This window comes from Struthio camelus, chromosome 2, assembly GCF_040807025.1.
Source record: "Struthio camelus isolate bStrCam1 chromosome 2, bStrCam1.hap1, whole genome shotgun sequence".
In the NCBI taxonomy this organism is placed as follows: domain Eukaryota; kingdom Metazoa; phylum Chordata; class Aves; order Struthioniformes; family Struthionidae; genus Struthio; species Struthio camelus.
This window is the reverse complement of record NC_090943.1, coordinates 98295372-98309102: the sequence shown is the minus strand read 5'-3', so window position 1 is coordinate 98309102 and position 13731 is coordinate 98295372. Positions and strand designations below refer to the sequence as shown.

The 13731-nt window shown below is 45.1% G+C and overlaps 1 long non-coding RNA gene across 1 annotated transcript in view; it reads left to right on the top strand.

Annotated features, from left to right (window-relative positions):
• The window catches only part of LOC138065973 (uncharacterized), a 182261-nt gene that overhangs the window by 56595 nt on the left and 111935 nt on the right, over window positions 1-13731 (top strand). Inside the window, exon 2 of the long non-coding RNA XR_011139051.1 lies at window positions 4733-4831. This is a non-coding gene — a long non-coding RNA (uncharacterized lncRNA). The remainder of the gene's footprint in view (window positions 1-4732; window positions 4832-13731) is intronic.

Genomic DNA, 13731 nt, shown 5'->3' with positions numbered 1-13731 from the left:
GCAAAACCCTTCCTCTGAATCATTGCTTTGGGAGCAGAGTTTACTGAGTTCATAGCGGCATCTTGGTTTCCTGACATATAGTTAACAGGCGTCATTGTATACTGCCTTATATGGGGATATATATATATGGCTTTATATAGAGATTCATTTATTTTAGCCTCCCCTCCGCCCCTGAGAATCCTCTATTTCTTCTCCTATACTACTTACCACCAGTTAGCCTTGTCGGGCTATTTCCCAAAAAGCACTGTAAGATGAAATTAATTTGCTAAAATTACTCTTTTAACTTTGGCCACGTCTGAATCCAAACTGGAAAACAGTTTGCTGTGCAGGTTCTGCCGGGAATCCAGAACTCAGGTCACTGGAGACCTGGCTTTGGAGGTGCATCTCTGAGCCTCTAGACCAGCATATAATTGCAATGGTTTAGGTTTCTTATTCCCGCTTCAGTCCAGCTTCAGTGTTAGCACAAAGGAGGTGTAATAATGGCCCTCAAAGGCCTCTTTGCATTCACACTTAAAATCTTGACGTTATATTAGCACAGGCTTTTACCAGGATTTTATTTCATGCTTCCTTCACCATAAGCGTTTCCAAGCTTGTGGAAAACCAGCTGGGGAGTCTCTCTCTCTCTTTCCCTTTTAATAATCTCTAGCTTGGGACCACTGATCCTTCAACAACCTCTTCCCTTTTTGATGTGCCCTCTGTTTTCTCTTATTTACAGCAACTGCCATGCTTAGGATTCTCTTGTTCATCCTCTCCCTCCTCTCGATTTCTCAGGACAAGCTGAAAATGAGATTTAATGGGCCTCCCACTGCTGTTGCTCTTTTGAGATTACTGGGATCAGATGTTCTTCTCTTGAGAACTAGATCAAAAGAAAATGAGAGAGAGTAAAGACCAGAACACTCAGGAAGAAGACAGAAAGTGAGGATAAGGCAAGGGAAAAGTGGTTCTTAGCATGTAATACAGTGGTGCAGGACAGTTTTGGCTTTGCTGGCTCCTTGCCAGGGTTTTACTGACATGTCAATGCCACTACAGTGTGAAAAGCTTAACAATTTTGCTACAAAGCCTTCCAGCAAGCCCAGCACCACCCGATTGTTCCTGTGTTTTATCAGAATTGTTTTGGGCTACTAGCCATAAACAAGCCACTTTTTTAATGTCGGATTTTTTTGGCTGACCTATTCGTCTCCATGTTCCCAGAAAGCCTCTCCATGTTAATTGCATTTCACCGCTGGGGACACCTGTTAGCAAGGACACAGCTGAACAGGCTCTTAATACTTCCAAATCTCTGATAATGCTCCAGTTAAACCTCTCTTGCTTGCTTGCTCTCTTATTTAAAAAAGCAACAACAACAGCAACAGCAACGCCAATAAAAGCCACAAAGCAAGTGGTTGGCTGAAGCCACAATTTCTGCTCCTCTCTCTCATGTGAGATGACTTTGCAGCAGAAGAACTGTCAGAGTTTGAAGGCTGTTACTGCACTCCCCCTTTCATCCTCTCCTGTATCGCTGGGGAAGGGTCAGCCAGGGACCCGGGTGCCAGTCTGGGGATTCAAAGGCCTGGTTCAAATTCCCTTTATGACCATGTGCCAGCTACATCCGTGTGCTGTTCAGCGCTAACATCAGTCTCCAGGACACGTAATACGAGAGCAAGGGAAGCGCCTAGAGCCTGTGGGGACAAGGGCCTTGACAGAGATTTTGTCCCCAACAGTTGTGAATTAGTGCATCTCTGCTTACCCCTGGCCCTCCTGCTCACTGCGGGCAGTAACAGGGCATGAAGGGGTGCAGAGGAGAAACTCCGTTTTGTGGAAAATCTGTTGGCACCGACTGGGGTGGGGACCGAGCAGCCGACTGCAGGGACAGCGGAGGAGATGGTTTGAGCAGCTGGAGGAAACCTTGTGGTTCAGGCTGTCAGTGCAGTATGGTTGTATTTTTTTGGTAAAAATAATTGACAGAATATGTGTGGTTTTCTTGTTGGTCACAAAGTTCAAAGAAAACAAATACACTATGGCAAGGACTTGCTTGTTTTGTTTTTAAGTGTCACATTTAATCACCTTATAAATGTGAGGGAAATCCCACAAAATTCAGGATGTCTGAAGAATCAGAGAAGCCCTTCATGCTGTTTAGTTTTACATTGTTTATTCCCTTTATTCCCTCTCTCTGCTATTATCGTCATCAGAGAGGGGCGGAAAGGTTTTGTTAAAGTTCTCATTTAAGGAAAAGACGCTATTCAAATGTAACCAGCTCTGAGCACGTGGTGTGACACACGGAACAAGCACCATCTTTCGTTTTGGAGAGTTTTCAAGCTGCTGTGAATGGTATCAGGATCTTAATACTACTTTTAGACTACTCTGAAAACAGGAGGACTTCTATGGAAACTCACTGGACAAGTGATTCAAAAAACATCTTTTGAGAAAATTACCCCATCATATAAGAGATTTCTTTTTAAAACTAACTGCATGGGAGTTCTTGGCAATAAAGGTCTGTACATCTGATGGTCTAACTAGCATGAAATAGAGCTGCTGCTTTCATTTATATACATTACACTATCTGGTTCCTTATTTGTGGTTTGGGAAAAGCATGAATTTCCAAGTTTTCCTCATGGGGCTTCTTTGGCTTCTTTCACTTTACCTTTCATTTTCCTGCCTGCGATGCAGAAACACAAAATAGTTATTAAAAGGTTATAGGAATTTTGCTGGGAGATGTAAAGAATATGCAGCGTGGTAATTTTTATTGCTGTTGTCGTAGTTCTTTAACCTCTCTGTGAGGAAACACAACAACAAGAAAGCTTTCTGGAGATCATAACACAGTTGTGGTTTACCTGGGAGAAGTTAAATATGTGCATTTTTCTTGGGTGCAATATTTGTTAGAAAAACTGTAGTGAACTTCTGTGTGCAAACAGACACACAGCTCTTGATATCACTGCAAGGGTGCAAGCTCAGGCTGAAACCCAGAGCAAAATGCCCGGAGCCTCGGAGCATCCCGGCTATCAGGAGGATGCAAGCCGACTGCAGTGGGAGAGGGGCCCAGGCCTGCCGGGAGGTGGTGCAACGTGGCACAGGTACCTGCCATGCTGGCTTCAGGGTGGTTTCTGCACACAGGCGAGCTCCGTGTCGCTCCACTCCAGTCAAGCCCGGCGACTTCTTTTTTCTCACCCCGGGGGGAGGATGGAGGCTGTAATGCGGACAAGACGTGTTTTGTTCTGCTGCTGCGGAGGGCGCTCGGTCACGGGGACATCTTGCACTGCCCTTGCCTCCGAAGATGTGCAGCCAAACCATCGCAGGCAGCGGAGCGTGGGAGAAACGATGGCCCTTTCCCAGGGCCTCGCACCTCCACGAGGCTGCGGCTCCCATCGCAGCCTCCCTCTTCCGTTTGAAGATCCGGGGGTGTTCAGTGGTCCATTTTACCTTGGTCTATTCAGGGTTGCTTTTCAGTTAAAAATACTCAACTGACTTTTTATACGCAAGTACACAGGCCTTTCCTTCCTCCCCCTCCTAAATATTAAGTGCCTAAACTATATTATGAGTTGTTTGTTCTGATTCTGTGATATTTTTAAATCAAAGATGGGTTTTGAGGGAGGCATGCAACCAAAAATATTTATAGGTTATAATTCTGCTTGGTAGGCTCGTTTACTTTAATTAGCTGTAATGTGGGAGTCCAGCTCTTGTCATCAGGATAGAAATAGGCTTATTACTTTGTATTCTTTTTTAGAAAAAGTCTTGTTTTTGTTTTTTTTTCTCTCCTCTTCCTTTCTATGATGAATACATTATTTATGCTGTTCCGATGTCAAAATTTCATTCTGAAAGTGCTTAAATAGCCCTCCCCCACCTTCTTTTTGGCTTGGGATTTATAATGCACCCCAGGAAAAAATAGGTGCTGACTGTGCTGTGAACAGTGCCCCTTCATTATTAAGCAGCCCTTGCAAACTTTTGGAAAATGGACCTACTGTGATAATAAATCTTCTCCCTAGACATATAGCCCTGAATGTGGCTCTGACCACATAAACTGCTCTCCCCATGATTCTGCGGCTGCTCACAATGCCAACCATTTATAAGCCAGTTGGCTTTACATTAATTAATTCCCAAGTCATTCACAAATAGCAACAATCACCTCAAAGTGCGGGCCTAGGAAAGGGCTGGCATTTTTGAAAGGGAGATCTGTATATAAAAATTTACCATGCTCACAATAGGGAACAAAAACAGCCCTCGAAATGACAATGGCTTTCTGCTTTTGGGCTCAAGGTCGTGGCTTCCTCTGGTTCAGCTCGTGGTGGTTTATTTACCACGGGTGCTAATTTCCAGTGTTTGACTTCTTTTATGAACAGCGCCAGCTGAGCATCCCACCCCAACTGCAAGAGAGTGCTTTGCACAACTGCCGGGAGGGTGACGCTGAGAAAAACCTGACTGCTTTGGAGAGCAGCTTGAGGCAGGGGATTACAATGATCAGTTATATCTTTGAATGTGAGGGAAGGATTTGGCCTCGTTAAAATGTCTGTCAGATCGTTAGTTACTTTTCACCTGGATTTCGGGACCTGTTTGGAAAAGTTCTCCTAAGATCCTTCCGGTAGGATTTTAAAATCAGCCGATAGAGTTTTACGGCTGAGACGTTCCTTAAAATACTTTTAAGAAGTTGTACAGGAAGGATCTTGCCCTCCCCCCTCATAGTTTATAGACTTTTTAGAGTGTGTGTGCTCTTTTTTTTTTTTTTTTAAGGAATTCTCAATTCTGCTCCTTGTTTCCACAGGTTGAGCACTGTTTCCTCGTATCTCACATCAGCAATCCCTTCTGCGGCCTCCTCAGCACTGCGTTAGTTGCCTGCCGATGCTCTGCAACGCCTTTGCAGGTCTGTTACTGCCCCCAGAGCATCTCCCTTGCTCGCAGTGCCAAGGCCCACACAGTCTGCCCTCGGCTTTGCCTTGGCTTCACTTTCTGCCTCTGCCCGTTTTAGTGCTGAGCTTTTCTGCATGTACTTTAAGGTTTTTCCCCTTCACTCCTTGCTTGCCCAACGTTCCTCTCCGACCAGGTGAGTGGTCTGTCTGCTGTTCAACTCTCTCCTTCTTCATAGCCCCATTCTTCCCACAGCCTCTTCTTTTCCCCCTTCCCAGAACTTCTTGCATGTTATATGCTGGCTGTTTTGTCTTATGTAGACTGCAGACTTGTAAGGATGATGAACTTCCCAGCAGAAGCGGACCTAGAGGATGAAATCCTGCCACGCTGGAGGTGGTAGCTTTTTTTTTCATGCAAGTGAACTTTGGTTATTCTGTTATGCGCACACGGACATTCACGCTCCTCCCTGCCAGCCTTGATAAAATAGCAAAATTTTCATTTGTCAGTGTAACTATAACTTTGCTGCCTTGTGGAAGTGTTTATGATACAGACTTTGAGGATACAGTAACATACCAGTTTCACAGGAGAGATCCTCATCCAGGCCATAGGACTGAAAGTCCTTGTTCAGGGTGCAGCTAGGCAGTAGTTTTTTTCTTTACCATCTTCTAACGGGGGAGGGAGGAGCTAATTCCTTATTTCCAACGTGTTATTCAAATACTGCACCAAGATGGAGTTACTAATTTCCTCAAAGGCTTTTTGCTATCATTCATCATGTCGGTACTCTGAATGCTTGAAAAATATTAATAGATTTATTTTCATAGTAGCACCGTGAGATGAAAGAGCATCACTTTTACATTGTAGATGGGAGGGAGAAGCAGCAAAGAGTGTAGGATCAAGGTCAAAGAGAATGCAAAGTTCAGACATCTAATTTGAAACATCCTGGACTTTTCTTTTTTCCCCAAGTCTGCTACCAACTTTGGTTATAATACTGATATTCAACTCTAGAGGTACCATGCGATCTACAGTCTACTAATATATAAATTATTTACAATGTAAAATTAAGATTCACTGCTTTTTAAGTGAGTGAGTTAGGCATACAGTGCAGCACAGTTTATCATGGTAATGGTATTTCTGCTGGATTCAGCAGAGATAGTGCTATAAAAATAAAATACATTCAGATTCATGGAAATCTGTCTGCTTTCTGCTTCCAGTGAAGCTATTCAGGGCCAAATTTTCAAACATCAGCTTCTAGTTGCACCAACATGGTGAGCTCATGTAAAATACAAATACATGCACGTAGGTTCCTTTACATGTGGGTAATGCCCATTTTTGCTGAAATGTGACATTTTGAGAACAGATGTTGCAAAATACTTGCACATATTTTGTGGGAGCAACAGTGACATCTATCCTGCTGGAAGCACAGTTCCCATTTTTACTTTTCTTTGCTTGGTAGGCCGTTTATCTTGTTTCCTTTGGCGCTGCAAGTCTTTCTCATGCTGCTTTCTGTGTCTGGAAAATCTGCCCACCTTCTGCATGCCAATCACACTTCTTTTTCAATTCTTTCCTTTAAACTTCTCCTAATCCTTTTTATGTTGATCTTCTTACTGTTGTTTTCTCTTCAACTCTTAAGTTCAGATTGCCTCTGACTGTGAATTTTATTTGTGTGTATTTATTCATATTCATTAATTCATATTCATATTCATATTCATTGTGTTAGGCTGTGTGGGTCGGTGCCCTCCCATTTTGAACTGAAACATTTATTTTATACAGATAGTGACTTAACCTATGCCTTCATCTCAACAACACAAGGCACTTCCTGTGAACATCATTGCAATTGCTATTTTGAAGGTGAGATTGTTAAAACATAGAGATGAAATGATATGTCTAGGTCAGTTAGTAGGGAGCAAATCCACTGCCAGAACACAAGTCTCATAGTGACCAAACTAGCAGTTTAAGCGCTGAGTAACGTAATATTGGCACTGCTTTCCCTTTTTCCTGCAGAAAAGTGAAAGACAGTAAATCAGTTTGGAAGGTATGGTTTATTTTGGCTTCCTGACACTACAAATGTTATTTCTGAAATAGCGGTGGTTAATTGCTCAGACTCCTCAGCCGCACAGGCAACACTGAATGTTTCCATCCAAAGGGTGTGGGAATGGAGCTGGAGCCGGGCCAGGACCCAGGTGCCACTGGCAGAGGCAGGGGCTGATGGGCACAAGCAGAAAAAGCAGGCAGAGCGTCTGCTGGGGCTCACTGGGAGCTGTGGGGCCGTCACCACGAGGCTGCTGCCCTCCTGTCCCAGCCCATCTCCTGCCTCCAGGCTGGTGGCGCAGGCGCAGAAGGAAGGGGGCTGCTAGTCATTTCGCAGGCTTGCAGATTGCCATCAGCAGTCGCTTGCTGTGCCCAAGCCTCTTGCCAGTCCTTTTTGCAGGATGTGCGATGCCTAAAAACTGTTGTGCAAGGATGCAGCTTCCTCCCTCTACTAAACACTACTACTATTTAATCTTCATGTAGCCTTTCATTTCTGTGGCTTAAGCTTATGGGCGTTTTATTTTCCATTTTCTGCTACTTTTTTAAACATATAACATGAAACTGCAGCATTTTCAGGCCTGCAGTTGTAAAATTATCTCTCATCATCATAATTTACTACTCTTAATGCTTTTTTGACACAGTTTCATAGCAAGATCCACTAACTACTCATCTTTGTCTTTGATACAGTTAAGTACATTATACAAGACCCTACGGATTATATTGTTACGATTCCTGTAGTGTAACATTCAAGAGAGTTTCCAGCAATGAACGTTATCTGTCTTCTCAGATTGTGCATCACTTGGGAATCCTTCCTATGGAAAGGGTGGGAAGAAATGCTCTTCCAGGCAGATTCGTCATCTTGTCCTAGGATTTCTGGGAGCTCCTGCAGGGGCCCCGAGGTGGCTGCTGTCTGGCCATTTTGACAGGTTATATAAGCATCCAGATCAGGCTATGTTGGAGAAGAAAGCCTTCTCTGAGAATTACCACGGCAAAGACGGTCTGGGCTCTCTGTGTGCCTTTTCCCAGGTGCTGGGCATATGGGCCTGTCCTGGGAGCTCCAAAATGGTTTGACTTAGCTGGCTTGGCCAGAGGAGGCAGCTAGGGGAAAGAAGGACGGAGAGAGGCTTCTTGCTCTTGCAGATAACAGCCTTGCTGAGCTTGATTGATGGACGCTGCTTTATTTGCCAGACCTAAGCTAAAACTTAGGAAATGGAGCAGAAATGCACAGCTTAGGCAAAACAGCTCTGCATAGCAGGGAATGTGCAGTGCAATTTTAGGCTGTGCTCGTGGCAGGCTGTCCCCGTGGGTGGCTTCCTGGGGAGCACAGCTGGGTCCAGAGTGCCTGACCCACGTGTACCAGCCCCGAAGGGCTCAGGGCCATGCAGCAGCTGTGTCCTTGGTGGCAGGGCGCTGCGTACGTCCTGGCTATGTCAGGAAGGAATGCAAGTTCTTCCCTCTTCTTCTCCAGTCCTCTCTTTTTGCGATCCTATGACTATGCATGTGTATGTATGTATGTATGTATGTATGTATAATAATATGTGTGTGTATATATGTCTCATATAGGTAATAAAATTAGGAGAGGACCGAATTAAAAAGAATAGCATTTGAGACATTTTTTTTGGAGAGGGTAATGAAGCTGGTCTAGTATTATTGCATGTACAGTGTATTCCAATGTATATTTTCATCCTCTTAGAGGTGTTAATAGACTCTAAGGTGGAAGAGGAGACTAGGGTAGAGTAAAAAGACCCTGAAAGCTTAGGTGTTAATTTTTCTTACAGAGCACGGAGCACATCTGGCTCTTCAGTACAGAACAACTGAAATGAACCTGTGCAGGCGATCAATGCACGACTTGGGATAAATCTCTTACAAATAGAGGAAAAAGGACAAACGATGTTCACTCTGGAAAGAGGTTGCTAGTGGTGTCAGAAATTTCCCCAAACTCAGGTCCCTTGCGGGGAAACAGATATGAATGGTATGTCTATAAACAAAATGTAACGGTTTCCATTAAAAGAAGAAATATAGCCCTGATAAATGCTCTAGCACACACGCGTAGGTGTATAACATGCACCTGATGCAATAAATGTTTCTTACTTTCTTCCTACCTTCTAGAGTCAATTTATTTTCAGATCCTTACTTTGTACCACGAGTGGATGAAATAATGTCTTTTGCTACATAATGTAAATGCTCACCTTAGTTTGCTTCACAGCAGATGTATCTGCACCAAAAACCACTCTAGAACAGTTAGTGTTGACTGGCACTCAGGCTGGGCTCAAAGCAGAGGATCCACACGTTGAGGAGCCTGAGGTGGTGGGGCAGTCTTCGGATTTTAGGAGTCTTTTTGGGTCTGGATCAGAGGTTCTTGGCCAAATGGTGTAAGGAAGCTTTGGCTGCTGCTTCTCCTGCAATGGCTGTTTCATGCAATAGGGAACACCATCTGCACAGCACATCTGGTGCACGCCATCTGCATGGGAGATGAAGAAAGTTGCCTCACAGCTATCAGACTAGCATATTTTCGCATACACTGATGTGTAAAAACTTTTTGGTCTGAGAACTTAAATATTTTTGGCCTTGTTCAGTCTCCTCTGCAGACCAAATTCAAGTGTCCTCAGCAGTGGTGTGAGTTGTACTGAGTGTTAGTAAATCAAAAATCCGTAATGGGGGAAACTTGTAATTTGCAATCAATTTGCCATTTTACAGAAGGGCAGTGAAATGCTGATATCCCATCTCAAAAATATTTGTTGAATGTAATTAGGAAGAAACCAGTGGCGATGTAGGGTAGTTAAATAGGGGTCTGTAAAAACTGTTCTAAATTCTGTAAGACAGGAAATCATACAACTTCTTTATAAAACTTTCAAACTACCCTACAGAGTTTACTAGAGAATAGCACTCTCTTGCAGAGTTCAGCATTTCTTCAGCTTATTTTCAAATTTCTATACGGTGTCATCTTTACTCTACATTCAGCTTTTTAAAGAGAATTGTCTACTAGCATAGCAGTATGAAAGCAAGTGGGTAAGGAGGTACAATATCAAGCAGCCTCTCTTTTCTTTCACTTACACTGTGAAAATCTCCATATTCATGGGACCATGCTTAGCTCAGGTAGAGGTGGGTGCAAACAGTGAGTTCAGTGGAAACTGTGTATACTGTCAGCATGACAAGTCAATCATTTTGCCTGTCTGAGTTCGACAGTGTCTAAACTATCTCGAAGCTTTTGCTGTGACTAGCATATTTCTAGCGTCTCACCTGTACATCACTGCTGAATGAGGGTATGGCATCAGGTGGCCACTGCTTGATTCTGGACAGGAATGTAAACCTAAGTCTCTGATGTCCAAAGCCAGCGCTCATCTCCAGAACAGTATCTACATTTATAGCTAGGATAAAACCACTGGTAAGATGCGTAGGAACTCGGCAAATATCTCAATGATGTTGGGTCAAATGTGTTTAGTAAATGTGCTGAGGTAACTTAACATCAACGTTAGTCCTGATGGAGATTTGGTATCGTGTGCCATACTGGCTGATCGGCACACCCTGTTGCACCTTGCATAGCTTAGCACTGTATACCTTTGATCCCTTCTTACTCCTTCTCTGAGATTCGTGCTCCAAGTTCACAGAGGCCAGAAGTTTGCATCCTCCTCTGTCAGCAGGCACAGACCCATGCCATTTCCTTTTCTCCCAGATGCCTACTGGACTTGTACTTTCTTGGGCCTGTGAGTTTGGGCTATGTTCTGCCCGCAGTTACCCTCTTTCTGGTTGGACTCGCAATGAACGTGGTAGTAGCCACAATGTCAGGGAGCGTCTTCCGTGATGTTAGCTCCCTTGATACAAAACAGTTCACCTCAGCTACCTTGTTTGACAGAAAAGCACAGCTGCTGAGGCCAAACTGGAGGCACCATGAAGATTCGCTCCAACGCCATTCTGAGAGAACAACAGGAAAATACATTTTCTAGGTATGGTCCACAACAGCATCAGTTGGATAGGTCCTGGCCTTACTTAGGTTTTGATACACAACGCTTTGAAAGTGTCAATAGCTGGCAGTATGACTCTGTCAGGCAGGTCATCCTCTCCCAAGCTGTGCAGTGCAGACTGAGCGGGATCCTTGACTGATATAAAGTCAAAGTGCATGCCCTGTGGTGGGCCTGTAAAAATGCCAAAGATGATAATGAACAGCTTGCGGTCACAGGAGTGCCAGAAACTGGATGTGTCTCAAAATGAGGACATGCTGCTGTTATGCAATGGGGATTTTGCAAGACAGAAATTGGATATTCCCTTCATCTAAGGACTTTTTTTAAAAAAAACTTTCAAGGGCTGCAAAAGGCCTCTGAATATAGAGGAAAATTTCCACTGTTAGGAGTAAGGCTACCTTTAAGGAACAGACACCAAAAAGACGCCTTAGGAAGCTATAGAGCCTGGTTAATGGATATTTCTTTTCTACCCTTTGCATGTTGAAGGATCAGGGTCACAGGTCTCTGCAAACTATCCCTGCCTCTTTCAGTTGCATCTTATTTGGGGGTTATAAGGCTTTATTGCCAGTTGCTGGGAGCACTAACAATGGAGCACTGTGTGCCCCTTACCTCACAGGCATTTGCCATGTCCCCAATTGTCCTGGCTTGTGGATGTGCGGATCTGAGGAGGAGATGAGCTGGCAGTGCCTTGTATCACAGACCCTGCTTGCCTTCACTTGACATACAGCTCTGTGCATCGCTTCTTTGGCCCATGGTGCATTCTGGTTCCCTCCATCCCAGGAAGCCTGGGTCTTCCTATCCATACCCCCTCTAGCTGTGCTGTGACAAGTTTGAGACAGCAAACACAGGCACTGTCATTAACTCCAATAATAATTCTGTTTATTAAATAGAGAAAAGAGTGTGGAAATACATACTAAGGCAGACCTCCATCTCTCTCCTCTCACTGCCCTCCAGGGTGTTCATCAATCAAGCATTGAACCTCTGGCAAGGCATCAAGGGTGATGAATTTGAACTTCCACTCAACAGAGTGAATCCACACCCCTTACCTGCAATGTTTCTCAGGAGAGCAGCCTTCTCGAATGTTTTAGCATCAGTCACTGTCCCTGTCCATAGGTTTAGCCTACATTATGCAGAGTAATGGCAAGGGGACCCTCGCTCAGTTTAGATATGGGAGTACCTTCACTTGCCTGGTTTGACATGGATCAGTCTTTCATTGTCCAGCATCTGAACAATAACGTGCAATGCAGACAGCCTTGACTGCCATGCCTAACTGGATAAGGACACAGGTCTTGGTAATTTTTTTCAGTTATATCTTATTCGGGGTTATGAATTACTGATGCTTCCCAGGCACTTTGCAACTTCCAGCACCTAATAGGACTCGCCCTTACTAGGGAGAAGAGGGACTCATGATGCTCTGTGATACCCAGCAAGGAGGAAGGAGCCCTCTTTAGGGCAGAGAGATAATTCACCACCCTTATGTTCTATCTGAAGAAATTTTGCCACCTCTGGGCAAATCATAATAGCCCTGGCCAAGAGCATATACTGCAGCTGAAAGAATCCCAACATGCATCAGAGGAAGTGGGGCTGAAAAGAGGAGCAAAGGCAATGTTAGGTGAGCACCCACTGGTGCAGAGCAGTATTGGAGTCATCAGGAAATGTGTGTGATCATATGAACAGGCACATTGATTCAGAGAAGGAGGAAGCAGGAACTCCTGGAGAGGATGAGCTTGTCAGCTGCAGTCTCTCTGTGGGTACCTCTTTCTCTCCTCGAACTCCTCATACACTCTCTTGGATGACTCACACTGCTTTCACTCCTGTTAACTGTCCCCTCCCAGAGCTACTGAGGCCTGCGGCTTGAGACACGGAAAGCAAATCAGCTGTGAAAGACTGTAAGTGCTTCTGGAGAACTGGATTGCTTCTATCCACTCTAATGAGTTTGCAATATTGCAGACAGTCTTTTGCAGCTGATCACTTTAAATAGCTGAGCTGTGCTTAATGGCTCACTCTACTCAGGACTGCACGAAAGCTTTGCACTTCTCATCCTCCAAATGAGTTCTGGTGGCATCTCTGAGGTGCTGGAAACCGGTGTGAGTTGGGAAGGCTGAGCCTTACAGGATGAGGGGGCAGAAAGAGCGTTAGTCCTGGAGCTGACAAGGGAGTCCTTGGCTGCCCTGCCAAGGCTGTCAGGGTCTGCACGTGCCAAGCGATGCATGCTGTGAGGCTTTGTTGCATTCAAGGGTGAGGCACCAGAGCACTTTTTGGCTCTCCAGGTTCTCACAGGCCAAGTCACACTGGAGGCACAACAGCTTTGCTGATCTCTGGGGATACAGTGGTAGAGTGTAGTCACATCCCAGCTCTCCCCCACACAATACTGATGGAGAGCGTGGCTGTCATACGTCTTGCTAGATCATCTAGAGATCCCCATGCGTGTTTTACTACCATCAGCTGTGGGTGGGTAATGAAGATTGTCCCTGAAGATGTCCTTTACTACCAGAGAAGAACAGGGTGAGGCTCATTGTAGGTACGCATGTCCCTATAATGGCTTTGATGCAGTGCGTAAATCCCATGGAAGTGAAGCTTAATATTGCCTCCTGCAAATCCTATGATTGCAGCTAGCATGCTCTGAGCATGCTCTACATGGCTTAATAGCATTAGTAGCTACTGCCAGGGCCCTGAGGGCATGAACAGGCCTTGAGGCCCTGACAAGCCTCCGGTGGGGCCCAGGTCCCCATTTCAGCTCACCCCGGAGCTGTCAGTCCCTGCCTCGCGATGCTGCAGTGGTGCTGGGCTCCAGCCCCATCACGGCCCTGCCCGGCCACAGGCCTCCCCTGACCCACGGGCAACTGCCCTTTCCCAGCGTGGTGCCTGATGCCTGGGGCTGCCCCCAGCTGCCCCAGCCATCCTGCTCCCTCGCAGGGCGGCTCCGAGG